This window comes from Lissotriton helveticus, chromosome 10, assembly GCF_964261635.1.
Source record: "Lissotriton helveticus chromosome 10, aLisHel1.1, whole genome shotgun sequence".
Lineage (NCBI taxonomy): Eukaryota > Metazoa > Chordata > Amphibia > Caudata > Salamandridae > Lissotriton > Lissotriton helveticus.
Window position 1 is genome coordinate 174,056,012 of NC_136071.1, and position 20,367 is coordinate 174,076,378.

Below are 20,367 nucleotides of genomic sequence, written 5' to 3' on the forward strand. Positions count from 1 at the left end.
CCGGGCCGACGAGGCTGAAGTGCCAGAAACCGGTCCCCGGTAGCTTGTCTCCTTTCTGGTGAAGAATTGGCTTGGTAGTTTGGTCTGCCCTGTTCCCATGATGCACTGGGCCTGGGACAGACTAATTTGCATATAGCCAGGTTCTGAACTGGGATGGGGCAGTGAGCTAAATAACGGTGATGGATCAAGCCCTGATCTTTGGACTGGGTAAGAGTGGTCTGCTTAATTCAGACACTCTGTTCATCACCACCCCCTTTTCTGAATCGTTTTTGGCCACTATAGGTGTGGCAGGGTATACTCAGACATGAGTCCCTTGCTCACTGCTCCATCAGGATTCAAGCAAGCCGGGCCGACGAGGCTGAAATGCCAGAAACCGGTCCCCGGTAGATTGTCTCCTTTCTGGTGAAGAATTGGCTTGGTAGTTTGGTCTGCCCTGTTCCCATGATGCACTGGGCAGGGACAGACTAATTTGCATATAGCCAGGTTCTGAGCTGGGATGGGGCAGTGAGCTAAATAACGGTGATGGATCAAGCCCTGATCTTTGGACTGGGTAAGAGTGGTCTGCTTAATTCAGACACTCTGTTCATCACCACCCCCTTTTCTGAATCGTTTTTGGCCACTATAGGTGTGGCAGGGTATACTCAGACATGAGTCCCTTGCTCACTGCTCCATCAGGATTCAAGCAAGCCGGGCCGACGAGGCTGAAATGCCAGAAACCGGTCCCCGGTAGCTTGTCTCCTTTCTGGTGAAGAATTGGCTTGGTAGTTTGGTCTGCCCTGTTCCCATGATGCACTGGGCCAGGGACAGACTAATTTGCATATAGCCAGGTTCTGAGCTGGGATGGGGCAGTGAGCTAAATAACGGTGATGGATCAAGCCCTGATCTTTGGACTGGGTAAGAGTGGTCTGCTTAATTCAGACACTCTGTTCATCACCACCCCCTTTTCTGAATCGTTTTTGGCCACTATAGGTGTGGCAGGGTATACTCAGACATGAGTCCCTTGCTCACTGCTCCATCAGGATTCAAGCAAGCCGGGCGGACGAGGCTGAAATGCCAGAAACCGGTCCCCGGTAGCTTGTCTCCTTTCTGGTGAAGAATTGGCTTGGTAGTTTGGTCTGCCCTGTTCCCATGATGCACTGTGCCAGGGACAGACTAATTTGCATATAGCCAGGTTCTGAGCTGGGATGGGGCAGTGAGCTAAATAACGGTGATGGATCAAGCCCTGATCTTTGGACTGGGTAAGAGTGGTCTGCTTAATTCAGACACTCTGCTCATCACCACCCCCTTTTCTGAATCGTTTTTGGCCACTATAGGTGTGGCAGGGTATACTCAGACATGAGTCCCTTGCTCACTGCTCCATCAGGATTCAAGCAAGCCGGGCCGACGAGGCTGAAGTGCCAGAAACCGGTCCCCGGTAGCTTGTCTCCTTTCTGGTGAAGAATTGGCTTGGTAGTTTGGTCTGCCCTGTTCCCATGATGCACTGGGCCTGGGACAGACTAATTTGCATATAGCCAGGTTCTGAACTGGGATGGGGCAGTGAGCTAAATAACGGTGATGGATCAAGCCCTGATCTTTGGACTGGGTAAGAGTGGTCTGCTTAATTCAGACACTCTGTTCATCACCACCCCCTTTTCTGAATCGCTTGATAGTATAAAAGCACATCCGACGTGGCTAGTCCCCCCGTGTACGTCGATAAAAAGCACGTCCGCAATGCCACCCGCTCAATGCCCCCCTCCCTCAAACACAAGTTTTACCTTAGCAGTAGCCGTTGTGGTTGGATGCTCGCACACCGCCTCCGGGCTAAAATTCATGTTGGATCTGTTCAAGTGATCCACCCTAGCCCGTCCACAGAAGCACGCACAGACCTGCACATAGTGTTGGCATTTCAGAATTTTTATAGCACCCTGTACACGGTCTCGGATAGCGCTCCCACGGATCTCAATGATCACCCCATCAATAGCCCATCTACTCCCCTTTCAACCCATGATGCTCGCTGGATAAACCCATTCACATTGAAGAGGTCATCTCAGTCAAAGGCCGCCTGAAACTGATGAAATCCCGGGGTCCGATGGCTTCCCCTCACAATTTTATAAAGCTTTTTGCCAAAAACTAGCTCCGACCCTTACACACCTGTTTAATTCCTTTGCCATCACTGACTCCCTCACGGATTCAATGTTGGAGGCCTCGACCTCAGTCGACCACAGTCATCCCTAAACACTCTGCGGGACGTACAGACCCATATCTCTTCTAAACATCGATGCTAGTATTCTGTCCCATCACCTTAACCTGCTGATGCCATGTACATTCGACCCCGACCAAGTTGGTTTCATATCTGCTCGACAATGTGGAGACAACACAAGGCAAATCTTCCATTTGCTCAACAAAACTATGAGATCGCCAAAAGAGGCCCTTCTGCTTTCAATCGATGCTGAGAAAGCGTTTGACAGGGTCCACTAACCCTACCTCTTTAAGATTCCAGAACTCTTCGGTTTTGGCGAACGGTTCCGAAACTGGGTCCGTAGTATATACAGCATCCTTATGGCTACAGTCCGTGTAAATGGTGTCTCATCCCAACCCTTCGTTGCCTGATGAGGCACGTGTTAAGGTTGTCCCATCTCCCTTCTCCATTTAGCCCTATACATAGACCCCCTAGCCCAGCGCATACAGTCTCATCCAGACAGTCCTGGTATTTGGTTTGGTAGAATCATCATCTTATCAGCCTTTACGCTGATGACATGATTCTGGCTATTACAAACCCTCTGACATCTCCCCCCGCCCTGGTCTCCAAACTCCAAAATGTTTGAAACCACTCCGTTTTTAAAGTTAACATGCAATACTCAGATATTCAATTTATCGGTCGATCCCAAAACAAGAAAAACTCCTACGCTCCAAATTCCAGTTCAAAAGGGCGACCTACTCTATTAGCTACCTTGGGATCAAACTAGCCTACTTCATCCCTAATACCATTGCACTCAACTATGAGGCCCTCGCCACACAAATATGGTACTGACATTAACAATTGTACCAGCCTTCATCTTTCATGGATTGGCAGAGTTGCCGCCATTAAAATCAATATCCTTCCACATATTCTTTATCTCTTTTATGCGCTCCCATTAACCCCACCAAAACACACACTCCGATCATTGCAAATTGAAATAAATACGTTTATAAGGAAAGAAAGCCCACCTTCAAAAATATCTCATTTATCGGCCAATGCGTGAAGACGGTCTTGCAGTACCTTTTTTAACGCAATATTATCAGGCCTCCCAATTGCATTTTTTTGGTCGAGTGGAATCGCCCATTCGCCGAGAAGCTCCGGTGCTTGATGGACCAGGCTGTGGTGGGCTCCCAAATTTGGAAGGAACCCTGGATTCCTCAGAAACACATATCCTGTGGACTCTGCTCCTCACCAGTAACTAGCTTGTTTTTCCGAGTTTGGGATGCAGTGGCGCGTAAGGCGGGTTTGACTTCTTTACCTTCCCCAATCCTGGCCAACCCAGACTTCACTCCAGGGATGCAACCAGACAGGTTCCAACGTTGGCAAGACATCGTATGGAAACTCATAGGCTGCATGTTTGAACCCCAGGGGATCTTCCCCCTCCATTAGGATGGATGGTGAAAGGCCCCTCATGCCCTTCGAAAAATGGCTAATTCTCAAGAATAAGTGTTGACATGACAAGTGTGTTGGAAGTCAATTAGTTGGGCATATAAAAATGATGTTTCTAATTGATGTACTGTATGAAAAGTTTATAACAGAACAGCAGGTGATTCATTTTTAAATGATTTGTTTTCTTAGATAACCCCTGACGAAGGGAAGTCCTGAAATGCATTGGGTTTTTTAAAATAAATCGTGACATGGAAACACTTGGCTCTCCTGTGTTTATGAGGAAAAGTGGGAAAGAATAAGTGAATGAGAAAAATTAATGAAGAATATGTAAAGGTGAAACAGAGAGACAAAAAATAGAGAAGAAAAAACTGATCAAGGGATGAGCTGAAGATTAATTTGATTCATTGGATTCATAGACTGGTAGCGGCTGTGCAGCCTGATGGAGCCGGAACTGGGTTCTTCGTGTTCGTTAGTAATTCTCAAGAAGGACAACAAGCACCTTATCACTGAGCTATACGCCCTACTTAGCCAGAGGGAGACATTCACTAGATCTGCAGGACAAATGGGATGGGGGGTAGAGCTGGGTAGCACACTCTGTGATGCCAAGTGGGAGGACATCTTCTACAGAGCCCAGCATACAGCTCATAATATGTCTAGCACTGAAACAGCATTGAAGATCGTGTCCTACTGGTATCTGACCACAGCGCGTCCCTGATCATGTAGTCCTGAGCATTCTAAGAAGCGTCAGAGGGGATGTGGATGGACGAGTATGCTACTATATCTCCTGTGGTATTGCCCGAAGCTTATCCGCTTTTGTTAGCGTGTTATTAACTACATCGTTTGAGCTTTTGACACCTGAATTCCAAGGTTCCCCGCATACGCTATTCTTGGCCTGCCTAATTCTCTGACCTTCCTACTTCACTTGCAGCGGGGGGAACAAATGGAGTTTGCACTGGGAGCACCTCAGCCTCTGGAGCACGGAGAAGAGTCCGGATTTCTCTGCCTGGCTCCACAAATTATGGTTCATACTGGGCATGGAAAAATTGTCCCACGCCCTTGACCAAAAGAGTGAAGCATACCTCGATCAACGGGCACCCTTTATTCATATCCTCTCATTCGCATTTAATGAACCAACATGCCCGATCTACCTCAAACTACTCCCTTTGCTTCCACCGCCACGCCAGAGTTTTCCAGATCGACACTTCATTTTAGACCTCCCGATCCCCAAGCTTTAAGCTACCTTAGTCTCTGACGCAATACTACCTTGCGACTAACCACTTAGCTGTACCCTATGACGGAATAAGGGGGGTGGGGGGTTTGTTGGGGTTTTATTGTTTTAAAATTATTATAATGCCTCAAACACGCTGCCGGCCTCAGGGTTGTAGGCGACAAGCTGTGTAAACTCCAACCTGCATGTTTGTTAAAAGCTGTCTGCCCCAGGGGTTGTAGGCATTCAGCTGTGTATTAACAAGTTGTGCTGTGGCTTGAATAAACAGAATTGATCCATAAAGGCCTGCAACTAAAGTAAAACCTTGTTAGTGATGTTACAAGATTTTGCTGCCACGTATGTGCTCCCACAACCCCTCTGCATGCAATAGTTAATGTTTTTTTAAAGGTGTGCTCATTTGAATAAAGTATATTTGAATATCTTTTTTTGTGGAATAACTCATGCATCTATTTGTGTCTTATCAAATGCGGAGGGAATTTTAGTTATGAGCAACACCAACATTAAAAGAGGTTGTAGTTTGTATTTTATTATTTTCAGGAAATAATACATAGTTCCAAATTGTAGGGCTGGTATCTCTTTCGTCTTAACAATATCCACTGTGCTAGAGCTGAGCTAGGAAGTCAGTCAACTTAATGGCTTAATATAGGTAGTACAAATAATATACTTGGTTCACACAACTAGAAGATGTATACTGTCAAGGTACAGATGTGTGGTTAAAGGAATAGTAAATCTATATTTAAATATTTATTTTCCTGTATATATTTACAATATTGCTAAAGCAATAGTCAATATTCTTGCATCAATATTTTTACAGTGGAGTATTAAATACTTTCTAATGTGGTAGAACAGCTAAGATAGAAATTGCCACTGATTTTATTGTAGGTTCTCTTGGTCATCATCCAACTTTTTCCTGCTGCTACCTTGAGATTTCCAGAACCCTTGTGACAGTTTCAATGGTTCTCACACGATTTCCACCATTTCTGCCTCAGAGGACCATCCCCTCTACCTTCATCCTCACCTAACTGAGCAGAGCAGGAACTCAGAGAAATGGCTTTGGTAGGGATTCCTTGTGCAGCATAAGATGTTTGTGGAACCTTACCAAACCAGGCCTGACCCAGCTATGTTAGTTGCATGGAGCTAGGGTGCATGGCATGACATTTAATAACTCTCTGTGGGCCAGATATACAAAGATACTGGTTGCAAAAAAGTGACCATTATTTAATTTTTGCGAGAAGACCTACGTACTAATAGGTCCGCTCACAACATTCTGGATACATGTGGGTCAAAGATCAGCCAGCCTAATTAATATTTATTAGGTAGGTCACAAGTTGTGGCTGATTCTGATTGGTCGCAACTACAGGGATTGTGGACTGCAACAGTCAACTCACGGATCACAATGCCTGTGACTGCTTTTAAATAAGGACAACTTTTTAGAACAGCCAGGCGTTCTTAAAGGAAATAGGACTCATTCTTAAATTTGTTTTTGTTTTTTTAAAGTTTCATTGAGAGTTGGCTGTGGTCCTCTTAAACTCTGTCTACTCTACCCAAAACTTGTATGCCAATTCATTAACGGGAAGAGGTCCAAAGGGAGCCACTTCCCCTTAACGAATAAGTTTCTACTCCAACTTGGGACTCCGTAAATTTTCAATGGTGTGCAACTGCAGTGCAAGTTGTAAACCACTGATGCATCTGATGCCGAATCCAATTAGAAAGGGACATGCACAACATACTCTTTCCAAATTGTGATTCGATATCCAGTCGTAAACTGATTTTAGAAGTCGGTCAACCTTTAACTACTCCTAAAATGGGTTTGGTATATGGGGAAAATATTTTTTAGAGGTGGCAATGTGTGAATCAGATTGTTTGCGAATGCAAAATAGTTTTGTATATCTGGCCCCTATTTCTCCTCACAATGAAAGCACAGTGCACCCTACAAATACATTCCAACCATGTTAGGAACTAAGGGCCACATGTATCATGCATTTTACTGGTTGCTAACGGTCCGATTCACAGAATCGTGCCGTTTGAGAATGGTAAAATGCATTTTGGTATGTATGAATTCCAGTTTGCGATTCGGTAACATTTTACCGAATCGCAATTGGAAATTGCTAATACATACAGATTCAGTATTAGAAAGGGGTGTGCTAGGGCTCCCTTCTTAATACCGAATTGCAGAGTTATGTAAGAATGTTTGTCGACCAAAATGCGGTCGCAAAACATTCACATTTTACTACCTACTTCAAGTAAGTGGTAACCCATTTGCAAACAGGATGGGGTCCAAAAGGGACCTCTGCCCCTTTGTGAATGTTTGTTGAAATGTTTTGAAAGAGCAGGCAGGACTGTCGACTCTTAAAAAATGAAAATAAATCTTTTAATTTTTCTTTTTTAGATACAACCCGTTTTCCTTTAAGGAAAACAGGCTGCAGTTTAAAAAAAATGATTGCTTTAATTAAAAGCAATCACAGACATGGTGGTCTGCTGACCCCAGCAGGCCACCATCCCTGTGATTTTAGCGATTCCTAATGGGTCTGAAATTGCAACCTGCCTCATTAATATTAATAAGGTAGGTCCATTTACGACCCATTAGAAAATGCTAAATAAAACACATGGAGTTCATTCATTCGAAGAGAATCGCAATTAGGTAATCACTATTTGAAATAATGATACATGTGGTACTAAGTCCCAATCTGTGCTCATTAGAAACCACATCTGAGAGAGTAGCAGACACACATATACACATTTTGTTTCTCTTAATAGTGAAAATTCTGTGTTCCATCTAAATTTCACCAAGGTGAACCTCATACACATCTCTCCCAGTTAGAGAGTGATATGATATTTTATAGAGAACCTCCTATTTACTTTTCCTAGAAATTTAGTGACCGTTTATGATGCGGTTGAATTGCATCTGGATGGAATTCACTTGCATTTCTCTTAGAAACTAAATAACTCTCTCTGCCTCAATGTAAATTACATTGACCTGAGCCCTACTGATACTTTCCTAGGAACTAACTTTTATCTTTATCCCATGTTTTTTCACATAAAGATTAGGAGTAGGTGTAGTTTTAAATATACCTGTGTGGTCATGTAAATCGGTGACCTTCACGCTTGGTGAAGAAGTATGAGGTTCCTTGAATGTGCCCAAAGCCAGTGTAGTTTTAGTTTGCCCGACCCTATATTCACTGAAGTTGGATATCGAGGCCAGCGTGGATGGCCCCTCACGCTAAAGTGAACTGCCTTTCCCCTCTGCCTCCCTAGTGGCAGTGGAGAAACACAATATTTGCCAATTTTCCTTGTCATCTCATTTCCCTGCAGGTCAAGGTGCTACCTGGTGTCTTCCTGTAATTTACCATGATGCTGCGGGAAATAAATATGAGTAGCTGCCAAACAGCACAATCGGGGCGCTGCGAAACACAGTGAAAATTTTTACTGCACTGCAGGTCCCTTTTTCGGCCTCCAATTATTTTTTTTAACTTCAACAGCTGCAAATTTCATGAAGCTGGTGCAGTTTTTAAAACATGTATTCAATGGCTAATGACTTTGCAACCTGGCCTATGCCTATTTCGGATGAACTGCACAACATTTTGTTGGGTACTGGCTATCTCCCTATATTCCTCGTAGCCTGTATCTCGGTTTGTCCACCAAATACGAATATCTTTCGAGGGATCCAAGTATCCCTCTCAATTCTTGTATATCACTTGTGGTTAAATAATTTAAGACATATTTCCAAAATTGAATAATTCTATAATTCCAGTATATCACTTCTTGGTAGACCAAACAAACACTTCCCTAGTATGAGTTACTCTCTACTTTCCTTGCACGTAGCCTACAGCAGAGCTTCTCAAGCACCACTCTCTCCTAAACTTAAGAATTGGGTTTATTGTAAAGGGTGCAATTCTACTCTTCTTATTCATTGTTTGTACTAAGCCTTTTAGATAGAGAACCTGCTTGTGTATATTTGTGTTATACTACTTTGGATTGCCTCAGCAGCTTCAATAAAGTGTTACAAAAAAAAAAGAGAGAGAACCTGCTTCAATAATGTGGTTCGTGTTGAAGTTTTACAAATCCTAGGTCCACATTCACCATCTCACTCACCGTCCTCCAATTCCAACTCATGCCGCAATCCATAGGCTACCCTCAGATACCTTCGGTCAATGGGGGTACAAAGAACACATTGAGAGTATCTTTGCACATACATTAAAAAGAAAGCCCACATATATGCTCAGCAGTTGTAATTACACATTCTACTCAGTGAGATGCGCAAATAACAAGTTAGCAGAACGTTTGCAAAAGCAAGCAAAATATGAACTGTCACCTGTTGAAAACAGATTAATCAATTGTATATGTGAATAAACAAATGACATCCCTGTAAATATCAGTATAAATGTACTTAAGAGTTGTTCTTTAAGGGTCAGTCCTCATTGTTGCCAGGTTAGTAATGCAGTGCAACGTAGTAGCACAGCCTATAATGCTCTTGTTAAGATATCTACACCCAACATAAAACTTTAGACTGTACTACACACAATCATGCAACACGGCACTGGAATGTAACACGGATTATTATACCACCAGGTATAGAACAAATCTAGCTAGCAAACAATATCACACAGAATGTCTAACTGAATACACTATACTGAACACTTCACATAGATCCGGAAGAGCACAGATATGCACATGGTTTGATAACATTATGCTAGCCACTGCGTTAACCACTATCCCATAGATTCATCAAGCATCCATTTTGCGATTCCTTATTAGAAAAAAATAAGGATTCGCTAATAAGGAATAGCAAAAGGCTATGCATGAAGAACTCGCTAAAAAAATAGCGATTTCTTAAAATTCCTTAATTGCGACTCGCAAATTGCGAGTCGCAGTTAAGAAATACCTCCCCATTCATTCCTATGGGCCTAGAGGCCCATAGGAATGAATTGGAAGACAATCTCAAATTGCGATTCTCAATTAGAGAATCGCAAATTGAGATTGCAATTTAAAGGGTGCCAGGGTGTCAAAAGGACACATTGTTGCACCCCTGATATCTGCATATGGGTACATCTTGCACACACAAATGCCCTAAGGGCATGTTTGTGTGTAAAATGGAACTTTGAAAAATGCACTGTAGTGCATTTTTCAAAGTTTTTGCAAATTACCATGAAGCTCAACTTCCTGCCGCGTTGGAAGGTACTCGCTGCTCCCACCACGCTAGAGAGCAGCTTTGTGGCACCCGCCGCACAGGAGGACACTCGCGGCTCCCCCTCGGCGATTCCTTGCGGCTCCTGCCACGTTGGAGGGTACTCGCTGCTCCCGCCGCTCTAGAAAGCAGCTACAGAGCTAGGTCGCGGCAACCGCCGCACAGGGGGACGGCTCACGGCTCCTGTCGCATTGGGAGGCACTCACTCCTCCGGTGCCCGCAGTTCGTGAGGGAGATCACACAGGAGGACAGCTCGCGGCTCGCTGCGGCTCACCCGGCAACGTGGCCCCTGCGGCGATGAGAGGCACTTGCTGCTCCTGAACGGGAGAGAACTCTCGGCTCTGTCTTCCTCTCGTTCGCCTCCTTCTGCCAAACAAGGTGAGTGCTCCAGCGATATCAGTGCAGCCTGAGGGCCTTGCAAAATCACATGAAGCCACTCAATGCCAACCATACCTGAATGTCGGCCTGGGGAGATATGCTCTTCAAAATGTCTTGAAGACCAGGCTACTAACCCTACCAATAAAGGACTATAGGGCTCACTGGTCAACCACACCAAGTGGAAATAGAGGATGTCGACTGTATCAATACCACAGAGAAAAGGCTGAGCATATCATCTGTTGTTGCCCAGCGTTGGTAAGTCTGAGGCGCAAATACTTAAGGGCAATATTCAATCTTAATAAAGTAAGAACATGTAAGGAGGCCTTAACGCACATTTATACCACAACAGTGCCAATGGAGCTGGCACGTGCCCAGAAGTTCTTTGTCTCTGCTGGACAGATCTTATGTCAAACGCAAAGTCTATAAAAAGAACAGCTTAACTATAATTTGCACATCGACAAGCATCCATAGTATCAATAGTGATGCTTCACTAATTCCTATGGTCATGAACATTGCCACCTTAATTGAACAGACAAATAAACAAAGTATTACATGGCCATTGGGCACTCGGTACCAATCTTGATAAGCTAAGATGATCTGACATTGGGGTACTGATTGTCCAATCCGATGTATATGTATACGTTTTTTTTAACTCTCTTCTTTTAATCTCATTGCACTTTTTGTTTTTACCATGGTCGTAATATGCTTCGCTTTTGTAAATGATTTTAGGTAATCATACAATAAAGTATTTCATTTCATTTCATTTCGTGTCTCAGTTAGGCCTGGTTGAAATTTTTAATTCCGCTCGCAGAATTGGAGGAACTTAGTGACTCTGTGTTACTCTTTTAACACAGAGTTCTGGCCAAATTCCTCCAATTGACATGAAGCAGAATTGTTTTCCCTTTCAAGCAACGCTATGACAATGAGAACAACTAGAAGCTCCAGTAAGCGAGCAAGAGTGAGTCTTTGCATACCCTAGCAGGATTTCCAGTAGCTAAGAAGCCTTCCAGCACAACTTTTTAATGTGAACAGCCGTGATAGCGGTCAAAGGGCTGCTTCTTGAATAGATTTTCTACTCGAACAGCAGCAAAATCATCTTGAATCGCCACTCGCTCTTGTGCACCGTGTGCTGCCCGTCGCGCTGGTTTTTCACTGCAGAAGGAGCTAAATTGCAGCTCAAGATGTGTGATGTGCATTTTTTCTACCCTTTGGTGGAACTTCGTGGAATCTAGATGAGATTTTATGTAACTCCACAAAATTCCACAGTGTGAAATTCTGCGAATTCCACCCACCCATAGTCACATTGACCATAAGCAGATCCGAACTGCTCCACCCCAGCAAGAAAACTCAGCTTTTGGAAAATAGCTCCCTACCTGGCCACCATCTCCAATCACATCCTTAGAAGCTAAGTATATCAGGCTAACTAACCTAACCAATATCCTCTATTCCCATAGTCACCATCAGTTCTTTCCATCAGTGATGTAGTCTTAAGACCAGTCCCAGACACTACATCCTATCAGTAGTGGCTAAAAATGCTCATACCACATATTCTGCACTAGGAGTCGCACCTTGTAGCACACCTTGAAACCAAAGCACTGGAATTTAATTTAGATGTAAATAGTTAAGCGCATGAAGCAGGGCACACCCTCTGTTGGGCATTCATTCAGAGAATTGTCAAGATCACCTCGATACAACCCTAGCCTTAGGCGGACCACTCACTCATAGTGTCGAACATTCAGTAAAGACTACACAGCACCCGCACAGCAGTCCTGACACCAATTCTGAATGAGATTTCTATAGAACCCCATTGTTGATTAGCTCATAGTTTAATGAATTGGATACAGTGTAGAAAGCACCAGGCTACTTGTGAATGTTCCTTTCTTTTATTTTATTTAAAGAGTTTTATATAGTGCGAACATGACCCTCTCGGGTATCAGAGCGCTTTACAATTGTTAGAGAGCATATAGTTATGAAGTAATACACTTATAAAAATTCGAATAAATTAGAGCAATACAAGATACAGCAACACACCCAACAAAAGGGTGGTGACCTTTCAATGTTATGACCTATAGATTAAATAAAAACAACACCATAATAAGTAGGTAGTAAAATTGTGTTATAATCTAGAGCAGTACAGTCTGAGGCAACACCCAAGCGTTTTGGCGGGATCATCTCAGTGTTAGGACAATTAGATCAGGCATGACAAAAACATAAAAACAAGCAGCAATCATAATAACATAATCGACAGTGCATGATTCATCAGGAAGCATCCCCAATAAGGGCGGTGTAACTCAGTGCTGGCACAGAGCAATAAAAAAAAACATAGTGGAACAGGCTAGCAGTAATCATAAAGTGTGCTTTATGAGTATAGACAGCTTGGAAAGGGAGTTACTAGGGTCTAGGGCAGAAATCTGATCATCAGTAGTAGTTTAACTCCTCTCTTGAAGGAAGTGGTTGTTACACTTCTTTGGTGGACAAAATTGTGTCTCCTGGTGAGTGTTACTACAGCCTTTGATGGCCATGGATAGAGTCACCTGCATTAAGTAGCTAAGGGGCTGTCATAGGACACGTTTTGGCACGTGTGGTTGGTATGTGAGTCATGGGCAGGTTTCAGACAGCGAGGAGATGTAGCAGGGATCCCAGCCTGGTCTGTTGTAATGTGCTGTGCAGGCGTGGATGGCACAGGTGAGAGCGGTGAGGCGGGGTGGGGGCATGGGGGTGGCGACAGACACAGGATTAGGGAAAATAAAACAATAAATAAAACCACTTACCTTACACTTGCAGCAAGCGCATGGTAAGTGGTTTTATTTATTTCTCCTATCCCGTCCTCTGTCAACTTCCCTACCCCACCACTTACCTGTGCTGACCATGCCTTGATCTGTCCTTTTTTTTTTTTTACTTTCTGAGTTGTGGAAATGGTCACTTTTGAGATTATCATGTTCTTTCGGAAGAAACAGGGATAGTAGACCCACTTGTTCAATCCGACCCAGGACGTCCTAAAGGGAAAAAAAACCGTAAATGCTACTGCTTATGTATAAATGCTAACTGCACACACTAGTCACTAGTAAAATGAATAAACTGCACAAGGAAACCAACCATTCCTTGGTGCAGGTGGAATCCCTCCATAGCTGCTGAGGTCTAAACTTCCACCTGACACCAACTGGATCGAGAAGAAACCATGTGTAACAGGTCAACTTGAGTTCACATCAGAGACGAGAGCGATTTACTGGCTAATCTGCTGAGATTGGAAACAGGCTTCCTGAATTATTTTCTCTGCACCCCCTTCGACCATAAGAGTGTGATCCTGAGCAAATCACCTTTTCTCTCTGTGCCTCGTAGCTGTCTTATCTTGCTTGGCAACACCTGGTGGTTTTAAAAAAAAATAATAATAACTGAGATATTCTGTTCAGTTTCGACCCCCCTGGGGGTGTTCTGTGTTGTACAAGCCTCTGTTCTGACCTGAAATAAAACAATAAAAATGAGAAGTTGTTTGAGCAACCACGCCCCCCCAGAGAAAATTGTATGTTTCAACGTAAACAAGCACTGCCCTTGGAGCCTTTTCTCGGGGAGGGGCCGTGCACACCAACGTTTCAGCTGGTATTTCCTGTGTGCTAACCAGAACTGCAGCTTTCGGTTCCTAAGCCTCGCTGGAGGCTGCTGGCCAGGGACAAAGACAGCGCGGGAGGGAAATTAGAGTTTGCATCTGTGCTTAAGTCAGGAGTCCAGATCCCGAGCTGATACCGCCCGCCCCTACCGCCTCGAGGACTCTTCTGCGTAAATCTGCTAAAGCCGTCAGAATCCCAGATGTACAAATGTCACTGCTTAATGAAGGCCACTGAAAGCTGTTACGGCCATAATGTGGTCTTGCTTAAATGCCAGGGTGTTCACTCAGTTTATCTTCATTTAACCTACTAGTGCAGTTGTCATGCAGACCAACACAGTGGACGTGCATACTGTGAAGTTTGTAAATCCATATATTTGTATATTTATATCTATGGTGTTGAGATTTTGCAAAGAGCGCAACCAAGGTGGGGTGCGGACAATTTAGCATTGTGTAGTGATTCAAGTGTAAAACCAGTATGTAATAAATGAGGTCAGTTTCTAGGCCTCACTAGTGATAGTAACACATATTCAGGGCCACTGGAATTTATGCGGCAGAGGAGGACCAATTTATGCAGCAGGTCTGACTGAATCATGTGCAAATCATGCGGCGCAATTTAGTACATTTTGTGATAGTTTTACTCCATTATTTAGTGAATTTTACCCATGCTAACACTCTCTGGGAAGGATTTCACCTAATTAGTACAAATTTACCCCAATACATAAATAAGCAACTGATAGATGCCTAGCCTAGTCAACCATTAAAAGGGCCTTCCGGTCCACAGAACATGTTGCCATGTTTTTAGTAACTTTTGATCCGTTTGAGTTAGTGATTTTTTCAAAAATCTGAAATTTATGCATCAGATGAAGTATTATGCAGCAAATGCACCAACTGCATAATTAGCCAAAAAGCGCTGTGGCCGCAGAATCGTATAATCCTAGTAGCTCTGCGCATAGCACATAACTGCAGTTCTGTTTTAGGTGAAAACCCCAGTTTGCTCCTGAAGGAGCATTCCTAGTCCGGTGGTATTTGCTCAGGCGCTAATCCTATGTGTGATATTCCTCAATGTGCAAATTACATGCTCCATTTTGAGTACAAATTTGTGGTCGGTAAAACCTGGCAATAATGTTGTAGGCAAATAGCGCAAATTTACAAGGAGTGAAAGGGCCCAACATGCACAAATCTGAAATTCACACTATATGGCTACAGTATACCAGTCATAAACTGTGTGCAATCAACACAGGGTACCTAATTTGCACGTGGCCAAAAGCACACGTGTAAGGAACGCCAGAGCAAATACTACCGTACTTGGATATGTGTTGCAGGTGCACACACGAGTTTGAACTCAAAATGGAATCAGCTGCCCTCTGGTTTTACTAAGGACTCTTGTCCTCCAAAAAATCTTCATCCAGGAATAAAACATAGCACATTAGCACATTAACCCCTTGGCTGCGGCGGTAATTCCACCGCAGCGCTAGGGGGGCCGCATGGCGCTGCCAGGCTCGTGACGGAACCACTCCGTCACGAGCCTCAGGCGCGCTGTGCTTGTGATGGAGTGGTTCCGTCACGGCCCCGCCCGCTCAGTAGAACGCGCCGTGCAGGCGCGAAATCAGCATCGCGCAGGCACGGCAGCCGGGCCGTGACGGAACCACTCCGTCACCAGCACAGGGCGTCCGTGGCTGGTGACGGTGTGGTTCCGTCACCAGCATCGATGAGGTTAAGTAAACTCAGAAAAAAATAAAGTTACAATGTTGTGGTATAATGTAAGCAGCTTCTAGTAAGTAAACTATTGAATTCAAGAGACATAAAAAAGACTATTAGCTGGAGGTGGAGAAGGGTAAGCCAAAAGTGAGTCCAACATTTAGTATGAAAAGTGAAAAATGATACCAAGCAGCCAGTAGCTAAAGGTGGCCACTGGAGCCCACTTGGATAAGGGTAGCAGGTTTAAAGAGAGTAGTTAAATAAATTCACTAAACAACAATATGCAACAATTCCATGAATGTTAGATTACATAATCAGAAGTCCACTATCCTGCCTGCATGCGCCGTTTTACAGTTAAAGTAGGACCTGCTTCCTATTTAAATCTGTAACAAAAGTTTCACATTCTACAAATAATAGATTTGTAGGGCATAGTTAGAATGTGGTGGACAGAGTACTCTGTTAATGAACTACCTTGTCCACCAAACCCTTGGTCCGCCCACTGGATTATGAGCTCGGCGGACCACCAGTTTTCCGACAGCGATGCCCTCACTGACTCCGCCATCAGAAAACTTACTCAGACGCCCCAACGGATTAGGTGGTATCAGAGTAAGGACTTCGACTGTCCACCCTATTTAGAGTGGATCACCTGATGCCATTGTTTTCCTGGCCTTACCTCACACTCTTGGAGAAATATCCCAGGGTGTGGGGCTATTATTTCTTGTTTTTCAGAATTAAACACCTGGGGCTTTCAAAAGGTGCGCCGGGCGCAAACAATGATAATGCGCCCCATTATGGTGTTTTCATAGTGCAGGCAGCTCCCGCCTGGACTTTCGAAGGGGGATTAGAGATCCCCTTGCAGGCGGGTGCAGTCAGTGACTGCACCTGCCTGCAAGGGAATTTCTGGGGGTTCCATGTGACCCCCTTTGCCCCCTGCAGAGGGCCGCTGTCAGGAGCCGCACTGACAGTGCGCCACCTTTTAAATGGCGCATTGTCAGTGCGCCTCCTGAGGGCTTCTTTAACTCTGTGCTCACGTCTGTAATATGGCACGGGCACTGAGTCAAAGGAATTCCCTCATTTGCATAGGGCATGCCCCTATGCAAATGAGAGAACACTTTCTTGTGGTAGCCCTGACGCTTTAAGGGCGCCAGAGCTATTGGTATTATAGAAGGGGACGCATAAGCGTCTGCGCCCCCTTCTATAATACCAAAGTGCCCCGGGGGCGCGCAAAGCGGGCGCAAACGCCCGTTGCGCCCCCCGGGGCACCTTTTGTAATGCGGCCCCCGGTTTAGTAGTTTGTTTCTAAAAAAGAAAAAAGTTTGGTGCGCAGTCACTTGAAAGACATCGGCTGTACAGCCAACTTTAAGTTCCTTTACAGGAGGCGCTATGGTAGTGGCTCTTGTGAAAGCACAGATATCACCACGGGGCCATTGGTGAACTTTTAATTTAGAGGTCAACAGTCCAGCTAGTGATGACCTCTGGTATCCTGACGGACGGAGAGCCACCCGTCATTGTAAAATATAATTTTTCTCCAGCGCTTTAAATGGGGAAGTGCTGTCACGTCCTCTCAGAAATGATGGAGTACGTTTAATAGATTAAATGCGATTATCAGTAACAATCAGGTACTCTGAGTACCTCCACTTCTATATTTACATTTCACTCAATGATCATACTTACATGGAATTTTGATGAACAAGCAAGGCCTTTCTTAATTTTTTTTTAAATCCCATGTTATTTCGGAATGGTAGAAGTATTTGTTATTATTATTAACATTTTTTAAGTTAAATAAGCATTTTTACCTTTCCCTATATTTTAGCTGAGACGTGGAAAATAAGATTACTTTGATGATATGTTTCAGTCATTTTCCTTTTAGAAATAACTCACTGCTTAAAGCAAGTTATAAAGATACCATTAACTTTTCCTAATCATTTTGGTTTACCTGTTGTAATTTCACTATGAGTTCTAAGCTACATAGCATTACCTGATATTGTGTGTGATGCACTGTTTTTCCTGGATATCACTCTACAACTCTCAGAAATATTCATGGCGTGTCCTACAACAATATTGCTAACGTACACGAAACATTTTCACAAGCCCAGCTGCCACATGCATGCACCCTCTCAAATGGTTGTGATTCACAATTTGAACCTTCAACCAGGGGAGGGTCAGCTCTAGAACACCAAAGCTGTACTTGGTGCACGCCCACTGTTCTGCATTGACTCCAATGATCCTCGTGGATATAGCAACGAGGGTCTGCTAATGTGAGCAGCCTCCTGCCCCTGCAGTCGGGTCAGCCATGGACACATGTTTACATATTCCTGCCTGTAAGATGTCAATAGAATGCACTGCATTTCTTACCCTAGCTTTTTGGAGGAACTGGTAATTTTGCTTATGTAAGACAAAGCTGACTGATCTACAGCATTTTATAGCAGCAACTATCCAACTGGAGTATGATAAGGGAAATGCAGAAAGCAACCCACCGTTAATTTAGGACTGGTAAATGTGAAAAGAGATCAGCCAGATGTTACAACATCTCCCTGTGAAGGAGGGTTGTGACAAAATATGACGCTTCCCTCCCTGTGCATAGATATCGCACTGGGACGATGCTTGTACAGTAGGAATTTTGGCCCTTCCCCTCTGCTTTTGTGTTGAAAACTCTGTATTCTGTACAGAGTGTAAGATGTTCGGGCAAGGAATGACGTAAACACCCGCAAATTTTCAACGCTTTCAGGTGCTAACTAATGTTTGTGACTTACTTTTCCTCTAAATAGTTCATTAATCCATAGAGTTATACACATACGTGTGCAGTCTAGGCATGCATAGCAAGGGAAAGTATTTGAATCTCTATTTCTAAGATATGCATGTGCAATATGCACAAATACATCATGCATGGTGTGAATTTACATTAAATCTCTTTCTGATACGTATTGTTTATGATGGAATTATTGATTATAAGAAAGGGTCTCATTCACAGTGCTCTAAAGGGTCCAATACCACCATATTGAGTGTAAATTGCTGTGCTACCAACGTACTGGGACTGGTTTCGAGTCTGGCGGTTTGAGGAACCATTGCACCGGCGCAACCGCCAGGGATTAGAGATCCCTGGCAGTGGCACGGTGGTCTTGAGGAATTAATATGCTTGGCGGCTGCGGTCCCACCAAGCATATTACGAGTTTTCTCTCCACCACAGTTTTCCTGGCGGTTTCTACTCCATAAAAACAGTGGTGCAGAGGTAACAAAGGGCCATGGGGTGCATGCAGGGGGGGCATATGTTGTGCCCCCTGTGTACATGCACCCGAGTACCTTCATGGCATGGACTGCACCAGGCCATGCCATGCAGGTACTGTCTTTGACGTTCCCATTGCACTTCCTATTTCATACTCACCGCCATGGGACCGCCATAGAACCACCCGCCAGTGACAAAAAAGTCGTAATGTGGTGAACAGTGTGGACACAGCTTTGGCGGGGCGGGAACGGACCACCGACGTGGTGGTCCCGCTCCCAAAACGCTAAACTCGGAATCAGGCCCATGGTGTGTATTATAAGGTGAGGACAAAGATGTCAGGAGTCATAATGTTGTCAGTTGTTTTATCACCAGGTAAGTATTAAGTTAGGGTTAGGGCTAAGATTAGGTTCAAGTCTAGGGTAACATTCAGGGATACGGTCTGGATAGGGCTATAGTTGATTTACAGCTAGGTTTAAATGCAGGACAAGGTATGTTCTATTTATTATGTGCTGTGTATTTTACCCTCATATTGGCTATTCATATATGGTTTGTATATACTAATAACTCATATACAATATTAATGTTGATGGTAAAATATATTTGTGATTATATACTTGTGTGGAATTCGTTGGTTATGATCTAGATGTAGATCAATGTTTCGTCACTCTATATAGTATTAAACAACTGCTCCAAGATGCATTCAAAATTCCTTTCCCAGAAGATTCTCCCATACTACAAAATATTATTTGCTATTTTGGTATCCCTCCATCAAGGCGTTCTTGTGTTTTTTATGTTTCCAACAGCTCCTGTTACACTGAAGATAGCAGCAAAGCATGCGCGAGGAGGTGAGATGTCGTAATTGGCAGGTAAATGCAGAATGACAAGTAATCAATTCTAGAGGAGAGACCTCACCTCTTTAGAGGTGTGAGTTCCTAATGAAAGTATGTGAAAATTTGCCACATCCTTCCTACCCACATGCCTTTTCCGATTATAGAGTCCTAGAGAAATGCATTTACATTGTACCTAAGGATTAGAAAGTGAACAACATGAAATATTAAGCCGTAAAGCCCATGGATAATGACATATGTCTCATTAGTTAAACACTGATGGAGCTGAGTCTTCTCAGAGGGATGACATTCTTTATATCAGAGTCGGATCTCAAAACTTAGGTCTATCCACTAGGACCCTCAAGACTTGACTATGCTATCGCTCTTCTGACAGGTATTAGTAATATTCATATTTAAATTTCATATTTAAAATAGCACCTTATGTATTGGTTGGACTAGTCAATGGAGACAAATGAGACCCTACTGCCGCCATAACTTTACAATGACTTACAACTGAAATCAGAAGAATGTTTAAAATAGCATGATTAAATCGTAAACCTGTACATCTTGGTGCATCCAGCTACATTGCTTAAAAGTGCTGCTGGCAAACAATTGGT